The sequence below is a fragment of the Sus scrofa genome, chromosome 14, assembly GCF_000003025.6.
Source record: "Sus scrofa isolate TJ Tabasco breed Duroc chromosome 14, Sscrofa11.1, whole genome shotgun sequence".
NCBI lineage: Eukaryota > Metazoa > Chordata > Mammalia > Artiodactyla > Suidae > Sus > Sus scrofa.
The window spans coordinates 80,680,576-80,702,035 of record NC_010456.5 but is presented as its reverse complement, the minus strand read 5'-3'; the positions used below and the strand labels follow the sequence as shown (position 1 = coordinate 80,702,035).

The window sequence follows — 21,460 nt, the reverse complement described above, 5'->3', positions numbered from 1 at the left end:
AAGACAGACTGGCTCCCTGCCCCCGCTCATCACAGGGAAAGCTTTAGAGCACAGCCTGACACCAGGCACTTGACATGTGATATTTATTAGTGCTCACAACCTCTGACGAGGTAGGTGCTTGTATTAGCCCCCATTTTACAGACGGAGAAGGGGAGGCACAGCAAGGGTAAGAAGCTGACCCAGAGCCACCCAGTCATCCAGCCAGACTTGAAGCCAGGCAATTTGGTTCCAGCATCTGTGCTCTCACCTGCTAGAAGGTACAGCAGAAAAAAATGAGCCAGTAAATTCATTGTGCAGGGTGCATACACCTGCCAGGACTTCCTGGGGATAAAGGGACAATCCCGCTATCCTCACATTTTGGTTCTCCTAATACAAGTTTTTTTATGTAAAAACAGGGTTACCAAAACTGTGGAAGGTTTTAAATGCTTACATTTCACAAATTAGTGCTTTTAGTCCTCCAAGTACAATGAAATAAAAATTAGACTCTTTCCCAGATAGTTACATTATTTATAAAAATAATGTGATCTCATAGTGCACTACAAGCAATGTGGCCTGGTCGTGTGGCAGAAGATATAAGTTGTGGATGATAATTTCTCTTCAAAGTGTTGCTTTGAAGCTAATAGTCTGACCTCTTTAAGAGGATAACATCATAATCTAAACCGGGGGAAATCAGCCCAATTTTGCTACCTTTGAAGATGGAGGAAGGAGGCCATGAGCCAAGGCATGGATTTCTGATATACAGAATTGTAAGGTAATAGATGTGTTGTTTTAAGAAGGAAAAAAGGAGTCTAATCTGGAGAAACTGCATAAACCAGAGGCCATTCTGCCCCTTCTCTCCCACTCCCTTAGGAGATGCTAAATACCTTCAAGGAACTGAAGTAGCATAGGAACAAGGTGTGAACAGTTCTCTTAAGAGACTAGGAACGAATCAAGGATGGTTTCACAGAAGGGCCATGACAATCACTGAACAGGGTTCTGCAGAATGAGTAGGAGTTCATCAGGTAGATAAAGGGGGGAAGAGCATTTCAGAGGGAAAAGCCTATGTAAAGGCTCAGAGTAAATGAACAGTCTATACAGGGATACCATCCATGGTTCAAGGTTACTTGCATTAAAGTACAGGGGAAAATTGTGGGTGGTGGGGAAGGTCAAACCAGACTTAAGTAAAAAGGACTTCTCTGCAGGAAAGAGAAAGAAAGTGAAGCGTCTGGAATTCACTTTCTTGGAAGAAATTTCAAATACCCTGAAGAGCTTGGCCTGAAGAGGGAAAACTTGAGGGAAGGCAAATATGTGATATTATCCCCTGGACAACCTTCCCTTGTTTGTGAAATGTTTTAAATTTCCACCCCCTGTGTGTAGCCTTAGGACACACGAGGAAATTAGAAAGTAACTGCTACAGTTTAGAGATAAAGATGACAAGCAAATATGTCCGAGAAAGGAATGGGGCACTGAAACGGTAATGAGTTCCCCAGAACTGAAGTTATTTAAGCAAAAGCCAAAGGGCCATCTGGCAGAGACATTGACAGCAGATTCAAACGCCAGGTGAGAGCTGGACTGGTTAATTTCTGAGTTTTCTTCCAGCCTTGAAAATCTCAGATACTATTTTGTCATGTATTAGAATAGATTCAAGATGTTGCCTTTGGGGGGAAAATAGTAATCAAAATGTAAATACCATGGGAATAATAGATTTGGCCTAATTATCGGCGATTACTCAGAGTTTGTCATTATTTCCGTACAATATATCCCAAAGTTCCGGAAAACAAATCAAAGAAAGTACCACGGCCAATGCCATTAATAGAAGCAAAACACTTCAAGAAGAGAATTTAATTTACTGGGTGAGTTCTTGAGGCACGTTTTTGTTGATGAATATTTATAAAAGTGGGTTAGGCTGGACCTAGTAATGATTGCAAAAAATTTTAATGCTGTCCCCCTCATTAATTTACTTTTAATGAATGACTTGGTAAAGCGTAACCATTTGTACGTAATGATTTCATTAATGGCTATGGCATATGCAACCGTTTTTTCACACGTTTGAATGTCACTTGAATAAAATGATACCTTAAATTATACAGTATAATAAAGTATGTTTGTTGAAACATGACAAGCTTCTGCCTCTTTGTACTCAGGCTCCAAGAATTTGTGCATTTGGAATAACAACAGTTTAACGGGACTGGAGTGATGGATTTCTTCTTCTGTATCTGAGGTCCTCCAAAACTAGTCCCTGGGCTTCCACCCTAAAAAAGCCGTGCATGAAAACCTGGAGCCAGAGAATGCAATGAGCCTGTCATAGCTCCGTCAACTCTACTCTCCCTTGCCCCAGCCTATGGGATTTGCTTAAAACCACTCCTCAGAGCAAAAGTCCAACCAAATTATCCCATAAAACCAGGGCATCTATGGACAGGACCCAGCCAGGGGCAGGGCAGGGCAGGAGAGGGGCGTGGCCTGGTGGGTGGAGTCTGGACTAGTGAGGGGAGGAACACACATAAAAGATATTCCACTTGGACTACTGCTCATCTAGCTGATTGGCTTTCACCTGCTTCCTCCAGGACTTTCCAGCATTGGTCATAAGAGCCACCATGGAACTACCATATGGTCCAGCAATTCCACTCCTGGGCATCTATCTGAAGAAAAACACAATTTGAAAAGCTACATACACCCCAATGTTCACTGCAGCATTATTCACAATAGCCAAGACACAGAAGCAACCTAAATGTCCATAGGTAGAGGAATGATATAGAAGATATCATACACATATACAATGGAATATTACTCAGCCATAAAAAAGAAAGAATGCCATTTGTAGCAACGGGGATGAAACTAGAGATTATGATACTAGGTAAGTTAGGCAATGAAAGACAAACATCATATGATATCACTTATATGTGGAATCTTTAAAAAAAGATATAAATGAACTTATTTGCAGAAGAGAAACAGACTCACAGACTTTGAAAACAAATTTATGGTTACCAAAGGGGAAAGGCTGGGGAGAGGGATGGACTGGGGGTTTGGGATTGGCAAAGGAGGGAGAGAAGGAAGGAAGGGAGGGAGGAAAGAAACAAGGAAGGAGGGAGGGAAGCAAGGAGGGAGGGAGAAAGACTAGTTGGATGCAACTGGTCAAAAAAGAAATACTGAGATCAATGTCATGGGCTCTGTTGAGCAGCCATTTCCCTTCCTGCCACCTGCCACCCCCCAGCCCTAGCAGGGCTCAGGCCCCTGCTCCAGGTCTCATCACCCTTATTCCCCACGATTGCTTACTCCCTCCTGTCATGAAAGTGGTCCCAGAAATGAATAAGGTGTTTGGACAGCAATGAAAACAATATTCTTCTGTAGGTGTACAACAGTAAGTGGCTTTCATAGTGTCTTCCTCTCTTTGAGCTCCTCAAATTCTTGCAATCCACTCATTCTCACTGGGTTGTTTCATTATTCCCAATTTTTTTTTCCCAGAGAAAATGGTCTCCACGGAACTAAATGCAGGCTCAAGGTCACAGAGCCAGGAAATGGCTGAGCTAAGAAGACTTCAACTCAGGTCCTGGATTATGTGCCTGAGCAGCTTTTACTGTTTCTCAGCAGCTTAATAGGTTACCTTTCCCAGGGGTGTTTGCATTTTAAAACAGAACTAAAAAGAGAGGAAAATGAATAATCCAAATGAATGAATTGTGGATAGTAAAACATTCCATACAAAAGCATGTGTACAGGAAAGACTGGCACTGGAGCCAGAGGGACAAGGTGGTTCCCAACACACAGGCTTTCAGGGTCAAACAGGTCTGGGTTCAAACCTCTTCCATTCCATTTACCAACCCAGTGATCTGGAGCCAGTGGTTTCCACTTTGAGTCTCTTTCTTAATCTGTGAAATGGGGATGATAAGCCCACCTCACAAGCGTGATATGAGATTGACAAGCAGAGAAACTGGCACACAGTGGGAGGACAGCAAAGACCAGCAGCATTACATAGAGAGTCAGAGGAACCAGGGCCCTCCCAGGTGGCCTCCACAGGAATCAGGGTGCTGGATGGAGCTGGCCCTAGCCCCCCAGCTCCACAGGGGAATGAGGGGGGAGGACAAGATACCATGAGTCCAGGCCTGCTGCTCTAGGCCCATCTCTGCGCCCAGCGCTGGGCTGGACCCTCATGCTAATTGCTCAGCCGTTAGGATCAAGCCAGGATAGGAAGGCCGGGGTACCTACAGCCACACTGCAGCCCTCCTCTCCTCTGAGTCTTCCCCCACCTCCTCGGAGAAGATTTATGGAAAGATTAAGGGGCCTTTTTTTTTCAATATCTATTAATATTCATGGCAGTCTTCACAGCCATCTGCTTTTAACGATTTTGTTTGCAAAGACCTGAGATTAAAATATGGCCTGCTAGTGCTCTGAAGCATCTGAACTGAAGGCGATAAAACAAAGGCCTTTTCAGGAGCTCAGAGCTGGCCTGTCACTCTACCTGCAGCCGGGAGACTAATGACTAGTGGGAGGGAGGGGCGGTGGAGGGACGCACAGACCTAGCTGGGATTGGATCCAGGGCTAGCGCTCCCCCTTGGGCCTGGCAGTGTTCACTGGGGGGAATGAACAGCTCCAGCTCCCTCCCCATGGCCTTGCCCAGGGCCCTGCGAAGGGGGTTTAGCTAGGACAGGAGGAAGATAATGCTGCAGTATTGAGACTTTGAGGGCTCCCAACCCCTGGGATCAGCACCCTGGAGAGGGGGCTGTCCATACTGGAAATGGACAGAGAGGACAGGGGTAGCTCCTTGCTGTGATGCTGTGACCCAGACCCACCAGCATCATCCCACACCTCGTCTCTACGTCAGTTCAACACAATCCAAAGCCTGTGTCTTTGTCTGGACTTCCAAAATCTGTCACTCCAATCTAGTTCTGCCTTGAGTGGAACCCTCATTTGCCTACCAACATCTTGGGGTGCCTATGGTCAAGCCAGTGTCCTTCTCTTGGCCTCCTCCTGGAGAGGAGTTTCAGTGAGCTCCTAGGAAATGGCCAGGGAATAAGGGAGGGACGAGCAGCAGGACTGGGGCGCCTTTCCCAGCCTCTGAAACGGTCCTGAGCAGGCCTCCAGGACCCCACCTGAAGAGCCCCAGGGCTTCCCGCTTTATATGTCAAAACTCCACTCAGAGCTCATTTAACTAAGGCTCCTGCTGCTTAAGGATATTTGAAAAGCGGAATCCAAGTCAAGCCTCTCATTAGACAGGCACCCCTCCCCCTCTGGCTCCTTCGATTCTAGGTTCCATGCTTCCAAAATGTCCCCAGAGGGGCAAACCCCTGGTTCCTGGGCAGGGAGAGAGACAGAGATGGTGGGTTTCCATGTGACTGCCCAGCCCCTCCCCATACCAACAGGGTCGCCTCCAACTCTAAGCAGCAAATTTCCTGTGCCAGGCTCCCACCCTTTGGGCATGGAAAGTCACCATCTCTGTCTGTCCACCCGCCCTTGTGAGTCAAGATGCGACACCCAAGTGCCAGGAAACATCCCTGCTGCTACTCACAGAAGAGGAAAATTTAACAGCAGGACCTCCCCCAGGACTGCATCTGGCCCAGGGGAAAAGGTTCTGTTCTCCATCTCACAGTTTGGGGAAATCCTCCTTTATTCCCACTCCTGGGCAGCCTGCTTATGGCTCTAGAGCAGGGCATGGCCTACCAACAGGAACTGCCTGCTGCCAGCCTTTAAGGGCAAGCAAGGGAGAATTGGGCTGCCAGTTGTGCCCCCTTCTCTGAGCCCCACTCAGCACCACAGTCCTGTGTGGGCTGGGGTGCCACTGCTTAGTCAGATCTGATTAGACCAGGCAGACTCCATCAAGCTCTCTCCCCAGAGAGCCCAGGGCTGAAGCCAGAGAGCTCTGTGCACTTGGTCCAGGTGGTGGCAAGCTGAGATGGGTGCCACTTCCCTTCACGAGCCAGCCAGCATCAGGGAGGAAGTAGAGCAAAGAGCTGTGACAAGAAAGCTGGAAGTGATAGGCAGGACTCCCCCAGAGTGATTCAGAGGTGAACCTTAGCACAAGACTAGCCGGTTCCAGTCCAGTTGCTCCTGATGGCCACTGCACCTCCCTCCCTGGGGCCCCAAAGACAACCCAGAGAGCCTTCCTGGACATCTGGGCCTCTGCTGAGGCCACTTGGGATGAATCTCCATTCTTTGGAACTAAGAAAATGAATAGAGAGACCTCTAAATATCTGCTCCCAGTCTCCCTGTTTCCCTGTGACAGTGAGACACATCCTGAGCCCACCCTAAGCCTCTGCCCAGGACTCTGGGCTTCCCTGCCCCGATAGGCCTGCAGTCCTCACACACTGCCCCCTCCCCAAACAGAATGCAGCCTTCTCCTTGCCTGGGGACTGGGTACCCTGGCATCTCTTCTGAAACAATCTCTGTCCTCCCGGGTCCCCCACTGTCCTAGGAGGGCCAAGGATAAGAGTGAGCAGGATGCTGACTTCCTGGTCTGTCTTTCTGACTCAAGTTTAAATCCCCTGCAGTTCCTGGCACTGGGCTTGGCACTCAGGAGACTTTCCTCCAAAAATGTTCCCCCCTGTGGGCACTTCTCTAGTGCACTGGAGTGTTGGTTTACCCTGGAGAAAATCCTGCAACACTATCACTAGACTGGCCCTTGGAGAATGTGCTCAACTTGCCCATTTTACAGCTGGAGAGACTAAGGCCAGAACCAGATGCCAGGTCTCCTGACCCTACCTGGCCAGGACCATGACCAGCCCACGCCTCTGCCTCCAAGGTGCCTCCTCCACATCATATAGAAGCACGCATCACAGAGCAAGGCCCCTGGAGGTTTATTGTGGGAGTTTCTGCCATTAGTCACACCTCTGCCAACCCACTGCCAGGTGATTTAGGGGTCAAGAGCCACTTCAGAAAAATGGAACTGAACTTAAAGTGTCCATTTATGTATTCAATGTGGGAGACAAGAATAAAAGAAAATGTGTATGCGTGTGTGTGTGTGGTGTGTGTGTAAAACTAAACGTGGGTGGGTGTGTTCCCGTGTGATTGTGTAAGAGTGAGTGTGAGGGCATGCATGTGAGTGTGTTGTGAGTATGTGGGGATGCATGCATGTGGTGGGAGGTTAAGCCCATGATCTCTTGTCACAGCTTCCTCTCTGGTCCCCCTGCCCTCAGGCCCACCCAGGCTGCCCACCCTGCACCCTGCCTATCCCCGGCCTTCCTTTGTTGTGATGGTATATATGACCCACCAACCATAACCTTTTAATGGCCTCGGCTTCTACCAGGAAACCCCACCCTTTAAGAATAAAACACAGGTGACCCCGTAATCCCACTCTTGGGCATCTATCCGGACAAAACTCTACTTAAAAGAGACACGTGCACCCGCATGTTCATTGCAGCACTATTCACAATAGCCAGGACATGGAAACAATCCAAAAGTCCATCGAAAGATGATTGGATTCGGAAGAGGTGGTATATATACACAATGGAATACTACTCAGCCATAAAAAAGAATGACATCATGCCATTTGCAGCAACATGGATGGAACTAGAGAATCTCATACTGAGTGAAATGAGCCAGAAAGACAAAGACAAATACCATGTGATATCACTTATAACTGGAATCTAATACCCAGCACAAATGAACATCTCCTCAGAAAAGAAAATCATGGACTTGGAGAAGAGACTTGTGGTTGCCTGATGGGAGGGGGAGGGAGTGGGAGGGATCGGGAGCTTGGGCTTATCAGACACAACCTAGAATAGATTTACAAGGAGATCCTGCTGAATAGCATTGAGAACTATGTCTAGATACTCATGTTGCAACAGAAGAAAGGGTGGGGGAAAAAATTTAATTGTAATGTATACATGTAAGGATAACCTGACACCCTTGCTGTACAGTGGGAAAAGAAAAAAAAAAAAAGAATAAAACACAGGATCTGTCACCATCAGGACCTACCTGCTTTTCCGAAATCTTCTCCTCCCAAGCCTCACACTTTCCTGCAGTCACACCAAACATGCAGCATTCGTAGGACATACATGCCCCACTCTGCCTCCAAACCCCTTCCCATGCTAGCCTTCTCCATATGTTCTCCGTCTCTTCTTCCAACCTTCAAGGCCCCAAGCTCAAATGTCACCTCCTCCATGAAGCCTCCCCTAAACACCAGACCCATCCCCTGCAGGCAGAGTCAGCATGACCCTAAGTGACAGCTAGCATTTGGGGGACACTTAACCTGTATTACTGCATTTAATCCTCACAGAGCCCTGTACAGGAGGTCCCATCCTTATCCCCAGTTTACAGGTAAGGACACTGTAGCACAGAGAGGTTGAATGACTTGCCTGAGGTCACACAGCCATTATGTGAGAGTGCCAGGATTCAAAGCAGGCAGTCTGGCCTCACAGCCTGAGCTCTTGTGCCCTCCACCACACTGTCCCCACACACCACCCCACACAGGACATCAGTGTAGTGTGACATGAGCACAAAAAGGAGTTGGGCTACTGTCCTGTGTGTCTTCCCTGCTACCCCAAGCAGAACTTCTTACACACCTGTTTCCCTGTATCCAGCCCAGAGCCTGGCACAGGTGGGTGAGGAAGGGCTCTGAAGGATCCGATGAAGAAAGGAACACTCATCTGTGTGTGTAAATGACATGTACATAAGCGGGTGTGCATGGGTGGGAGTCTGTGAGGGAGCGTGAATGTGAGGCTATGGATGGGGGTGAGTGTCAGGGGTGTGTCATGGGGATTGAGTGTGAACATATGTGATGCTGTGGAGCGAAGTGTGGAGTGCATGCTGTGTGTGTGTGAGGGGATGGGGGACTTCTGTGTGTGTGAGAGAGAGAGAGAGGTGTACATGTGGGAGATTACATGACTGTGTCTATGCAATGGTCTTTGCATGTGAGAGAAGATATGAGTGTGTGTGTGTGTGTGTGTGTGTGTGTGTGTGTGTGTGTGTTTGGGGGCGCTGTGTGAGGAGAGGTTCATGAGAGCAGCATAGACCATGCTGGTGGTGTGTGAAGGAGGTTGCACCAGGCACCCTCTGAACACCCTCCGGACCCTGAACGGGTGGGGAGAGGCCCATCTCGGCTGCATGAATAGTTAAAGCCCTTAAACTGTGCCGCTTCATCATTGATATTTTTACAAAGTTGTCAGAGAAATATCATTTTTCTTCCTCCTTTATTTCATTTTCTTTGGGATATAGTAATTAACAAAAGCCGTTAGATGCCAGTAAAACTGTTTCTTTTGAAGTTTCTACATGGCTGTCACCCGGGAGATAAAGGCAGATTATTCAATCTTGACATTATAATTGTGGATGCCAGATAAAAGCCTGGATTAGACACTTCACAGCCCCACTCGGAGGGGAGGGTGAGATCACTGGGAGGGTGGGAGGGACGGAGGGAGGGGCGCCACCAGCAGGGGGAGGGGGCTGCTCGCCACATGATTTGCGTCTTTCATTTTGAGTTGGACACACAGAGTCCAACCACACAACATTAGGATGAAAAGATGCTTAGTTCGTACTGAGGTGGGACAACCAGAAGTCAGGGGCTAAGTTCCAGGGCCTTTGTGGCTCTTCCTCCCCAGGATCCCCCCATAAAGCCCACCCCACCTTCACTGGCAGGATGTTCCTCACCTGCCACTGGATGCCCAGCTCCTTGAGGACAAGGAGGGGCTGAGTCTTCTCAGTGGGGGTGTCTTCAGCCCTGGCAGCAAGCATAGCAGTACCTCGCTAAGGGAAGGAACCCTGGGTTCTAGTCCTGACTCGCACCCCCTGGAGGCCTGGGCTTTGGAGAAGGCAGGAAGGGCAGGAGCTCAGAGCCCACCCAAGGCCCTTCACAGGCCACCCAAGAGCAGTGCCACCCATTGCCGGGAGGGGGCGCCAATCAAAAGAGGCTGGGCAACGGAGAGCCAGGGAAGGTCCCTGCAAGGAAAGGGAGAGGCAGCTTCTTAATGCAGGCAGAAGGGCCAGAATCCAGATGCCCTGAAGAATATGTTCACTCTTAAGACTGGAAGCTTCTAGGAGTTCCCATCGTGGCCCAGCAGAAACAAATCTAAGAACCATGAGGTTGCGTGTTCGATCCCTGGCCTCGCTCAGTTGGTTCAGGATCTGGCATTGCCATGAGTTGTGGTATAGGTCACAGATGCGGCTCGGATCTGACATGGCTGTGGCTGTGGCTGTCAGCTGTACCTCTGGTTAGACCCCTAGCCTGAGAACCTCCATATGCCTCGAGCGTGGCCCTTAAAAGCAAAAAATAAAAGGGACTGGAAGGCTTCCAAAGTGCAGGGATCAATATTGTCTGATTTTCCAGGTCAATCCTAAACCAAGTCATGACCTTTAAATTCATCTTACCCAAACCAGTCTCAAACCAGGGCTCTTCATACTCCAGCCAGCTCACAGAGAAGCCTTCACTGTGCTCAATAATAATAATAAAACTTTTAATCGTATCAGTCAGAGTCAAGCCAAGAACTTATAGAAACACTCTAGCTCTTTAAAGCAGAGGAAATTTAACTCAAGGACTGGTTACATGGGAGTATGAAAAATCAACATGGCAACCTAGAGATTAGCAGCAGCTCTGGAGCAAGGAAGGCAGGAGGTAGGGTTACCAGAGCCTAGAGGCCATGAAGACCTAGTGAATCACAGAGACATGAGCACCTCCAGAGGTGGTGCCTGAGGAAGAAATGGGGGAGACACCCTCCCACCCTCTCACCTTCCCATCTCCAACCAGAGTCTCTCGCTGACACAATGTAACCCATCCAGGAGCTTTAAGGGGCCAGTCCCCCAGAATACAGAGAAAAACAAAAGAAGAAAGGTGAGGAAGGAGTCTGAGAGCAAGTTAACCAAGGGCTGGCACCACTGCCAACATTTTAAAATCTTGAGCTGGATTTCCAGCTTTTCATGAAACAGGCACCTTTGGGCCTGCTTTCCCAAATTCCTAGATGCAGTAAACATCCAGGGGAGATAGACCTGTCCCCTTTAGAAGAAGCCTCTCTTTTCCAGTTCTTCACAATTCCTACCAGGCCTGCCTTATTCATTCACAGTAACCTGGAGGCACTTCACTTTGCAACTCCTGTTCTAAATCAACATTCCCATTTTGCAGAGAGAGAAACTGGAGCCCAAACAGGGAGAAATTATTCAAGCATCCATTTACACCATGGATCAAGAGCAGAGGCAAGATCAGAACTCAGATGCCTGAGTTATATTTCATAAGTGCTGAACTGATCAGCAAAGAGAAGTGACCGTGTCTGTCAGTGGGGGAATGAGTGGCATTTACCAGACTGGCATTGGCAAAACAGCAGTGCGGGTGCTCCTGTCCCCTGGCCAGTGAGCCTTGTCAGGAGGATGGCAGGAGAAAAGCCAGCAGGATGACCAGGACAGGACCCAGGCAATAGAGACTGCTCTGAGTCTGGCACTGCCACTCAAATGCTGTAAGACCACAGCAGAGTCACTCTCAGTGCTTCAACTGCAAGGAGGTAGGACCAGACGCCCTCCTGCAGCTGTTCCCACTCCATCAGACTGGGACTCGATTTCCTGGGCAGAGGTGGGAGGAAACCATCCTGCTCCAGAAGCCAGCCGAGTGCATGAGGGTCCTTAAAAAGGAAGGTCGAGGGGAGACCCTGGGAAACATAAATCTGCCGGCACGGCTCTCTCAGAAAGGGTTTTAATTAATTGTTTTTATACGACATAAGAGCAACTCATTACCGAACAGCTTTGATTTGTGACACCTGCATTATAGATGATTTTTAAATTAACATTTCCCCAATAAAAGGTGTCAGTAGAGAGCTGAGGGCGCCCAGAGAAGTATAAAAGGATAATAATATGAAAATACAAATAAACACCAGCCCAGCCTAACAAAGGGGGCTGCTTAATCAATTTTACAATTAATTAAGGCTTCCTGGGGTAGCTGGGGCCCTGAAGGCAACTGGAGGTACTTACTGGCTTGAGGCTCAGGCATCAAATGTTAGGAGGAGGGGAAGCGTTTCAGGCTTAAGAGAGAGACACAAGGAGAATGAAAGATGCTGCCAGACTTCCCCTTAAGGGAGGGAAATTGGAGGCAAATCTGCTGAGTGTTCTTTCTCCCTTTGTTCTCTTGGATTTGTCATTTATTTGTTCAGTAAGTATTTATAGAGCTCCTACTACGTGTTCCAAGCACTTGGAGATGCTGAGAGCCCCATAGGTCTGGTCCAGAAAGAGTCCAGGGCAAAGTAATCAAGAAAACTGGAAAGGTAAGCGGGGGCTAGACTATAGAGGGTTCTGGAAAATATCAACCACATTTAGAGCAATTTTTCAGGTGCCCTTTGAAGAGTTTCAGGTACAAGAGCCACATGCTAAGATTTTTTTTATTTATATTTATTTAGCTTTTTAGGGCCACATCTGCAGCATACGGAGGTTTCCAGGCTAGGGGTCGAATTGCAGCTGCAGCTGCCGGCCTACAGCACAGCCACAGCAACACGGGATCTGAGCCATGTGTGTGACCTACACCACAGCTCACAGCAACACCGGATCCTTAACCCACTGAGTGGGGCCAGGGATCAAACCCACATCCTCATGGATACTAGCCATGTTCACAACCCGCTGAGTCACAACAGGAGCTCCCGAATTTCCATTTTTAAATAGCTGCAAATGGACAATGTACTGGAAGGGGGGAGGGAGGAAAAAGAAGTCACCCAAAATGAGTCAGAGGAAGACAAATACTATATGATATTGCTTAGATGTGAAACGTAAAAAAATACAACAAACTAGAGAATATAGCAAAAAAAAAAGAAGAAGAAGAAGCAGACTCACAGAACAAACTAGTGGTTACCAGTGGGGAGAGATAAGCAGGGGAGGGGCAAGACAGGGGTAGGAGATGAAGAGGTACACATTGCTATGTGTAAAAGAGACCACAAGGATATGCTCGATGGCATGGGGAGTGTACGAATATTCTAGAATAACTATACATGGAGTATACATAAACTTAAAAAACACAATAGTGTCATTGCAAAACACTATATTGTACACGTGTAACATATAATACTGCACATCAACTATACTTCAATTTAAAAAAGAGAAATACATCAACATACCACAGAAAAACTTTGTTACCTCCTATAAATTACAGTTTTATAAAAAAATAACTATTAAAAAAAAAACAGTCCCTCAAGCAAGACATGCTGAAGGATTGAGTTCAGAGAGCGGGGGCTGAGGTAGGAAACAGACTGAGCCCAGGGAGACCTGGAGGCTGGAGCCCTTGGGTCTTGCTCCTGGGGATCCTGCAGGAGAGAGGGGAAGGAGAATGCTGGCAAGCACGGGCCCTTGCCCACCAGGGTCTTACTTTCTCTTTAGGAGAAACAGGAAAAAGATGCAGCCAAGGGTACAAAAAGGACTTCAGAGAGCATCAGGAGGTGCAGAAAATGGAACCGGTGCTGTTGTGTGTCTGCTGGGGTTGTGCAGTATGGGGCAGGGCGAAGCCTCTCCAAGGAGGTGACACTGAAAGTTAAGACCTGAAGGATGAGGAGCCAGCCAGGCCAAAAATGGGGCAAAGGTAGTCCAGGGATCAGCTCAGCAGTTGCAAAGGCCCTAAGGCCTGAAGGAAGAGGTGGAGGTGCCAGGACTGCCCTGCGCATTTACTTGTTCTGCTGCCCTCAGTTCTGTTTTTGCTCTCCCTCTGGTTGACCAAAAGGGCTGTGAAATTGGTATATAAATGAGGACAGGTCTCATCTATAGACAGAGGCCATGGAGCATTGGGAAAAGTTCCCCTGCCCCACCCCAGGCCTGTACAACCCTCTGGCCAAGGGATCTGACCCCTCCAATGGAGTCAGTGCCCATCTCCAGGCCAATGGCTCCCCATTTTTTATCAATCTCCCAGAACTCTCTCCTAAACCCTGGATCCACCTGGGTATCTCCCAGGCATCTCATAACATCCATCCTCCTAAGGCTGGCTTTTCCCTCCGTGTCTCAATCTCAATTAAAGATGCCACCATCCATGCAGTTGCTCAAAACAGAGACCTGGGAATCATCCAGATATTCCCTCTCCCCCATACCCAAGTCCTGTTGGCGCTTCCTCCTTAGAGCTCTTGAATGCATTTCTTTTACCCTTTGCCCTCCATTCCACCTGTCCTAGCCACCCACACATCTTACCTAGATGATGACAAGAGTCCCCCTCTCCCCATTCTCCTCCTAGCAGAACACCCTATGACAGCCAGGGGACTCCTCAAAGGAAAGCCTATAACATGTACCACTGTCGAAAAAGCTTCAAGGGCTTCCTGTGCCCCCAGACTGAAGTCCAAATGCTGTTTCAATGCTCCTCAAGGGCTTCTAGAGTCTAGCCACTGCCTACTCCCTGTGGCACCATGTTGTCCTCTCCTCCCTCCATGCTTTGCTGTCCAGACACAGGGGTCTCCCTTAAGCTCCTCAGACTAATGTTGCTCCTCTCATCTGTCTTCTTTCATACCCATAGTTCCTCTGCCTAGAACAATTCCAAGGGTTCCTCCCTGTTCCACCCTACGTTACCATCGTCTGGCCACCTTCAATTCCATAGCCCAGGCTGCAAGCTCATCAAATACTTCTGCAATTGTGTGCTAAATTGTGTAGATTCCCCCAGGATGTAAACTCCACAAGATCAGGAACTATTTCTGCATTGTTGGCACCTGGTGGACAGACCAATTTCGGAATGAATTAATAGATGAATCGAATGACATCACAGAACACAGTGTGCTATATACTTACTAGAAGTTTGGATGTTCAGTGAGACCATAAAGGACCAGCATCTTTACCTTAGCAGCATATATCTCACTGGCCAGTTTTCATCCTCACAGGTCCCCAGATAAGGTCACCCTCCCAGGATGAGCATTGGTTATGATGGGAGGAGGAGATGGACCTTTACATGCTGCATTGCCTGCTTCTATAAAGCCAGTTGGGGTCAAGGGCTGATAAAACATCGCATCAGCACACTAAGCCAGCTGGTTTCTGTCCTCTCCATACCGCCCCAGGCCCCTGGAGAGCAGGAAGTTCCTGATGAAGCTGCTGCTTTATTCGCTTTCAAAAACTCCCACCAGGAGGAAGACCTCTGAAGGCCAGCTTTCTCCTTCTCCTCAGTCCACTGGCAACATGATTATTGATTTTCAGGACAGGAACAGACCCCAAGTCCAAGCCATCCTTTTTATAAATGAGGAACCTGAGGCCAGAGAAAGAAGCAAAAAATCATCCTTTTCATTTGAACAAATGCACCCTTTGCATTGGAAATGGCCTTCTTGCAACACACCTGCACAACAGGCTTTATTCTCCTCCATTTAACAGAGGAGGGAGCTGAGACCCACAGGGGTCACAGGACCAGTGGAGGTCACATGGGATCTGATAGAGCCAGGACTCAAACCCAGGCTGATCTGAGTCTATGTCTAACACCCTGGGGTGAGTGTTTCTGTCTTTGGATCTGATTTTACTGAGGCACAGAAAGAATAATTGGCAGCTGATGTCAAAAATATATGTAGCTATTTTGATTGACAGTATAAGCTCAGTGATGTACAAACATGGAACTCTTCTATTTTTCTCAATAACTGCTATCAGCTTTGCTCTGCAAGCTCAACCCTACAAGTTGGTAGTTGAGGGAGGGGAGGGAGGGATGGGGAAAACAAACTTGCCAAATAATAGTATCTTTATTCTTGCTGACAGTTTTTTTCTGGTCACATTTAATATTTGTAGTAGTCACTTTCTAATGATAAAGAGTGTCATTGTCCAGTTCAAAGCCACCTCCTGCATGGCTTCCATGAGCCCCAGCAGCAGGGATGGGAATGTCCTGCTTGGGAGTGACTGGCTACCCCTTGGTGGGGGACTGGATACTACGCTGCAGGGGGCTGCCACCTGTTAACTCTGGCCACTGGTGTCCTCACCACAGCTGGATGTGACACTGTAGCCCACAAAAATTCAATCTTCCCCAACAAAATGTGACCAATCCAAGGTCACCATCCAGACCAGGAGTCTGCACACTATGACCTATTGGCCAGATCCAAAAACTGCCTATTTTTTAATGGTTTTTACATTTCTCAAAGGTTGAAAAAAAAGGGAAAATATTCATAACACATGAAAATTATATGAAATTCAAACATCAGTGCCCATGAATAAAGTTTTATTGGGATGTAGCCATACTCATTCATTTGCATATTGGGTTCTGGCCATGCCTGTTCATTTGCATATCATGGTCTTCAAGACACAAGGGCAGAGCCTAGTACTTGCAACACAGAGGATATGGCTTATAAAACTGAAAATGTTTCCCATCTGGCCCTTTACAGAAAACATTTGCTGACTCGAGATCAGGATTCCTTTCCCACCCTCCCCTGCAGCTGGGTGGGGCCATGTGCTAGGTTTCTCTCACCAGTGGAAGAGAAGTGGAAGTGATGTAAGATATCAGGGGTACACCTTGCTCTCTTCCACCTCTGGCTGGAACCAGGCATGGCAGCCCCCACCACTGAGAGAGACCACAAAAAAGCTCACAGGGATGGTGAGGCAATGGCTCAAAGGACCCCAGCCCCTGAATGACCGTGACTGAATGAGCTGCCCTGCCAACCTGGACCATTCACCTTAAACTGTGAGGTAAGAAAGGAAGGAACGTCGATCCTCTTTCTGCCACTGCATCATCATAATAGAAGCATCCATCCTCACCCTGACTAGTTCAGATGTTTCTCTCCAACTGGACACTGTCTCCAGAGACCTTTTCTTACAGGTCCCAGTCATGTCATTTTAGGATATTGTTCTTGCGCAAGAGGCCTGCTTCACAGATGGGGGTATGCCTCTCCTCTCATCAGCAGTACTCTATAAACCTGATTAGAGAATTATTCATATTATAGTTCTCCTATTTACAAGAGGAAGAGGGGGGGAACTAGCTCAATGATAGAGACACAAGGAGAGAGACTAGTTCAGTATAAAGCAGACCTTTATCAGGATTCCCAAATAGAAGGCTGGGGGCAGCCAGGATCCAAAGGAACCAGCACCCAGAGGCACTTCTCCAAGACCAGGGGTCTCTCTCCTGGCACCATGCACCTCTCTCTCTTTCTTCCTAGCCAGCTGGCTCCCTCTTGCCACTCACAGCTGGTGATATGATTGGTCCCCAGTCCTAAGTCTAGCTCATCCCCTCCGCAGGCACAGCCTCTTTCAGACACCTCCCTAGTTAGGAGGCAGCCCAGTTTATGTTTTAAGCTAGACCACCCAAAGCATATAGGGTAGGAAGCCTCTGCTTCAAGTGCCCACCCTGGATCAATCAGCCAAGGGCTGGAGGATGCAGACATGTGACATAAACACACCTGCTACCCATGCAGCATGCACCCAGGGGCAGGGGTTTCTCTTAGCCAAGGCATTGCCCCTTCTAAGGGTTGAGGAGTTCCAAGGCTCAGGGCTTGGATTCAGGGTTATTATGCTGGGTTGAGCTCCACCTCCTTCTTATGTGACCATGATCAAGTCTAGTGCATTCATTTTCAATTGTATGAAATAGGAATCATAATTAAATCACCTGCCTCATAGGGTTGTCAGGAGGATAAAATGAATTAACCCATGTAAAGCACTTAGAACAGCACCTCCTGACACATAGTGAGCTTACAGGAAGGTGAGTGACTGAAATTGTTATTATCACTAAAGCAAGAAAGAAATAAGTCAAGGCTCTATTCCCTTTCTATAAAACATCAAAATGTGTGCTTGGTGTGAATAATTCAAGTCAGCTTGAGAAAAGTATAATGATTGGACCAGAGATGCACCTTCCTAAAGAGCCCAGAGTATGTGGCTGCATCTGCTGAGGACTGGCTCACTCACTCCATGCCCACCCTGTGCTCAGCCCTCTACACGCATTAGCCCACTTGATCCAGCAAGGATGAAGCTCCAAGAGGGTCAATAAGTTGTCCAAAGGTACACACTTCTGGCTTAATTCCACTCTCTATGTATTTCCATCAGCATAGATGACCCAAAGGGTCCACAGCAGGCCAACTGCTGAGTCCTACGAATTTGGAGATAAGCCTGCCAAAGACAGAGAACGGGTTTCCAGGAGCAAGGAGATGGAAGGTGGAGTGATGTGAAATGCAAGGAAATATAGCACCATCTTGGGGAAGTGCATCAGGTCTGAGGCAGGTAAGGGATGTGGCTATGCTATGTGCTTGGTCCAACCTCCCCCATTAGGCTATTCGAATGCATGCAGCAGAATAACCATTTAGTAAACAGCGCCCTGGCCTGGAGCAAAGCCTGCAGCCCAGGGTGTTGTCCCTGCTCTGCCTCCCTGTCACTATGTGATCTTGATAGTGAGGCCTTGCCCCTCTCCCAGCCACAGTAGTCATATATGGTCGACCAGATGACTCTAAGGCCCTCTTCACTCTGGTCCCATTGTGGCAATTTTCTAGTTTTTGTTGTGTTCTTAGGGGCAAGCCTGAGCACAGGCCACCCGACAACTCCCATCCCAACCTGGGGCCATGGAGTTTCATTCCCCAGTTTATTGTGTGCTTAAGAGTCATGGGAAAAAATAAAACTATTATCCTCAAAACCCCAGTAGGTCTCTTAATGACTACTCCACTAATTAGTAGCAGCTGTTAATGAAGTGTGCAGGTACAAGCCTAGCCTCGTCAATTAATCCATACATGCTCCTGGGCTGCAGTAATATTTAAAGGGGAAATCAATATCTGGCAGCTGGGCCTGGGGAGGTAGGCCCGGGTGGGCAGGGAAGGTGTAGCATTTCAAGGAATTTGTAACTAAAATAGCTCATACTGGAGCACAGTGCAGGGGAGCAGAAACCAGGTCAGCCCTTAAGGGGCACAGGGATACAGGCATGCTACAGGCATGGGGGCAGTGGGGGTTGGGTAGGCAAGGTGAGCTGGCACTTGCTCCCTCCACAGGCGGGCAGAGAGCTCCATGCCAGGCCAGCAGGGGCACACGAAGGTAACAGCCCTCTTCAGTTCATCATACCACAGAAGGGGTATGGAGGCTAGAGGGCCTACTATTACCTCCTCTTGGCAGATGCAGAGATCAAGGCTCCAAGTGAGACACCGTATTTTCCAAGGTTGCAAGGCAAGTAAAAGTAACAACTGCTTCCCTGGCCTATGCTGGGACAAACCCCCTACAGACATCATCTCATTTAGTCCTTACGTGTCTACGAGACAAGAATTACTATTCCACCACTTTGGAGATGGAAGTACTACAGCTTTAAGAAGTTAAAACACCTGCCTCACAAAGCTGGTCCTTGGTAAAGCAGGTGTTCAAACCCATGCAGTCTGATTTCAGAACTCATACACTTTGAACATGTGGGCTCTGGAGCAGCAATAAGCCTTCGGCCCTGCAGAACAAGAGCCAAACTCCTTTGCATGATTTACAGCATGAACTCTGGCCCCTTGCATTAGTTTCCTACTGCTGCGACAACAAAGTACGACACACTTACTGGCTTAACACAACATAAATCTACTATCTTGCAGTTCTGCAGGTCAAAAGTCTGAAATGATTTTTCACTGTGCTAAAGTCAAGGTGTTGGTGGAGCTATAGTCCTCCTGGAGACTCTAGGAGAGACTCTGTTTCCTTGCCTCTTTCAGCATCTAGAAGCTGCCTGCCTGCCTTGGTCCGTGGTCCCTTCCTCTCTGTCGAAGCCAGCAATCCAATCACTTCAACCTCTGCTTCCATCACCACATCTCCCATCCTGAGGCTCTTGTATCTCCTTCTTATAAAGACCCTTGTGTTTACATGAGGCCCACTCAAATAATCCAAGATAATTTCCTGAATAATCCTGAATAGTCCAGTCCCTTTTGCTATGTGAAGTAACACAGTCATAGGCTCCAGAGATTAGGACAAGGACATCTTTGGAAGATATTAGTCTGCTTAACATAACATCACACTGTCTATTCCTTCTCCTAGGACCACCTGTGTTCCACCTTCCTCAAATACCTGAATCCATCAGCATCCAGTCAAGAAGTCAAGACCATTCCTGGTATTTCAAAGAGAGGGAAATTAATATAGAGAATTAGTTCCCCAGGTGATGAAAGAGCTAAGAAGCCAAACAGGGGCTGCTGAAGCAACTTAGAAATTAGCAAGTAGCCTTCTCTCACCTTCTGTACTCTACTCACATAGACAGACACACGCAGCCAAGATCAACGGTCCCCTCCTCCAAGTTCCAGTGACCTAAGTGTTGAAGAAATGCCTAAGGTCCCTAAACCTGTCTGTTCACAAGCACATCCCCAGCACTGACCCCAGAGCCTTGCACAGGCAAGGTGCTCAGAGAAAGGTCACCACCCCATCCCAGGGCTTCCAGAAGAAGGCATGATGTAGGCAAGGCAGGTGGATAAAATGCAACTGCTCAACAGCTGACTGCTGTCTATGGACATACCACCCTGAACGCGCCCGATCTTGTCAACAGCTGACTGTCGGCCCCCAAAACCAGGGACTCAGTGTTGAGAGCACTTTGCTGCCAATCACAGGCACAGGCAACATGGGTCTTACCTATTTGGAGAAAACGCTGACAGCAGACCAATCACCTCTCTCAGGGAAGAGCCAGGGATGTGGGGTACATTCTGTGGAGGGCCTGGCAGCATTCTGTGGTCCACGAGCTGCCCTGCTGCTTGAGGGAAGTACCAAGCTTGCCTTCAGCTCAGCCATCGAGCCTGCCCTTTTTCCCTGTAAGACACATGAGGAGGCACCATGATTATACTCCTGGGTTCATAACCTTTCCCTGATTTGATGTTATTCCATGGCACCTCGTGCCCAGTTGTTCATGCTGAGAGGTGCGAGAAAGGGCAAGGGAGGAGATTTAAAGAATATAGCAGGGGTTTGGGGTTAGTAGATGCAAACTGTCACATTTGGAATGGATAAACAATGGGGTTCTACTTACAGCACAGGGAACTATGTCCAGTCTCTTGGGTTGGAACATGATGGAAGATAGTATGAAAAATAATGTACATATATGTATGACTGGGTCACTTTTCTGTACAGCAGAAATTGAAGAAACATTGTAAATCGACTATAATTTAAAAAATAAAAATAATAATTTTTTAAAATAATATACTAGAGAGGAAGGAAAGGACAGGAAGAAGGAAAGGGATGGGGAGGAGTCAGGAACCAGCCTTTCCCGGGTGAGCCTGGGTCAGGCCCAAGGGAAACAGCTACTATACACTGCATAACTTCATCTCACATCCACCCAGAGGTGCAAGCATTCCCTCCCAGGCCTGGGGATGAGGTCTTCCTCCAGGTACCCCACCTGGTGACTGACACCACTTGCCCCTCCCACCAGCTAGTAGACTACACCCTAGGGGAGGGGATTCCTAGAGTTACTTCTCTCCCTAAGCCTCCCCCTTGCACAGGGATTGTTTGGTTTCCAGGCCCCAGCCAGCCTACCTGTCCCTTGTCGCTTGTCCTCAGTGCCACAACCTTGATCAAGTTCCTGCCAGTCCCTCTCCTGTTACTCCAACAGCCTCCCAAGTAGTGCCCCTGACTGTAGCCTCACCCCTAATCTATTCTTTACATGCTGCAGGACGTCTTTTCTGAATAGATCTGGTGATGTCGCTTGCTTACCTGAAGCCACCAGTGACTTCCCATCATATCCAGGGAATTCAAG

General features: G+C 48.0%; 1 long non-coding RNA gene across 2 annotated transcripts in view; it reads right to left on the bottom strand.

Moving 5' to 3' along the window:
- Positions 1–21,460, bottom strand: part of LOC102163764 — a 525,917-nt gene that overhangs the window by 378,330 nt on the left and 126,127 nt on the right. For both annotated transcript variants that reach the window (XR_002338695.1, XR_002338696.1), the window contains exon 3: positions 20,350–20,523. This is a non-coding gene — a long non-coding RNA (uncharacterized LOC102163764). The remainder of the gene's footprint in view (positions 1–20,349; positions 20,524–21,460) is intronic.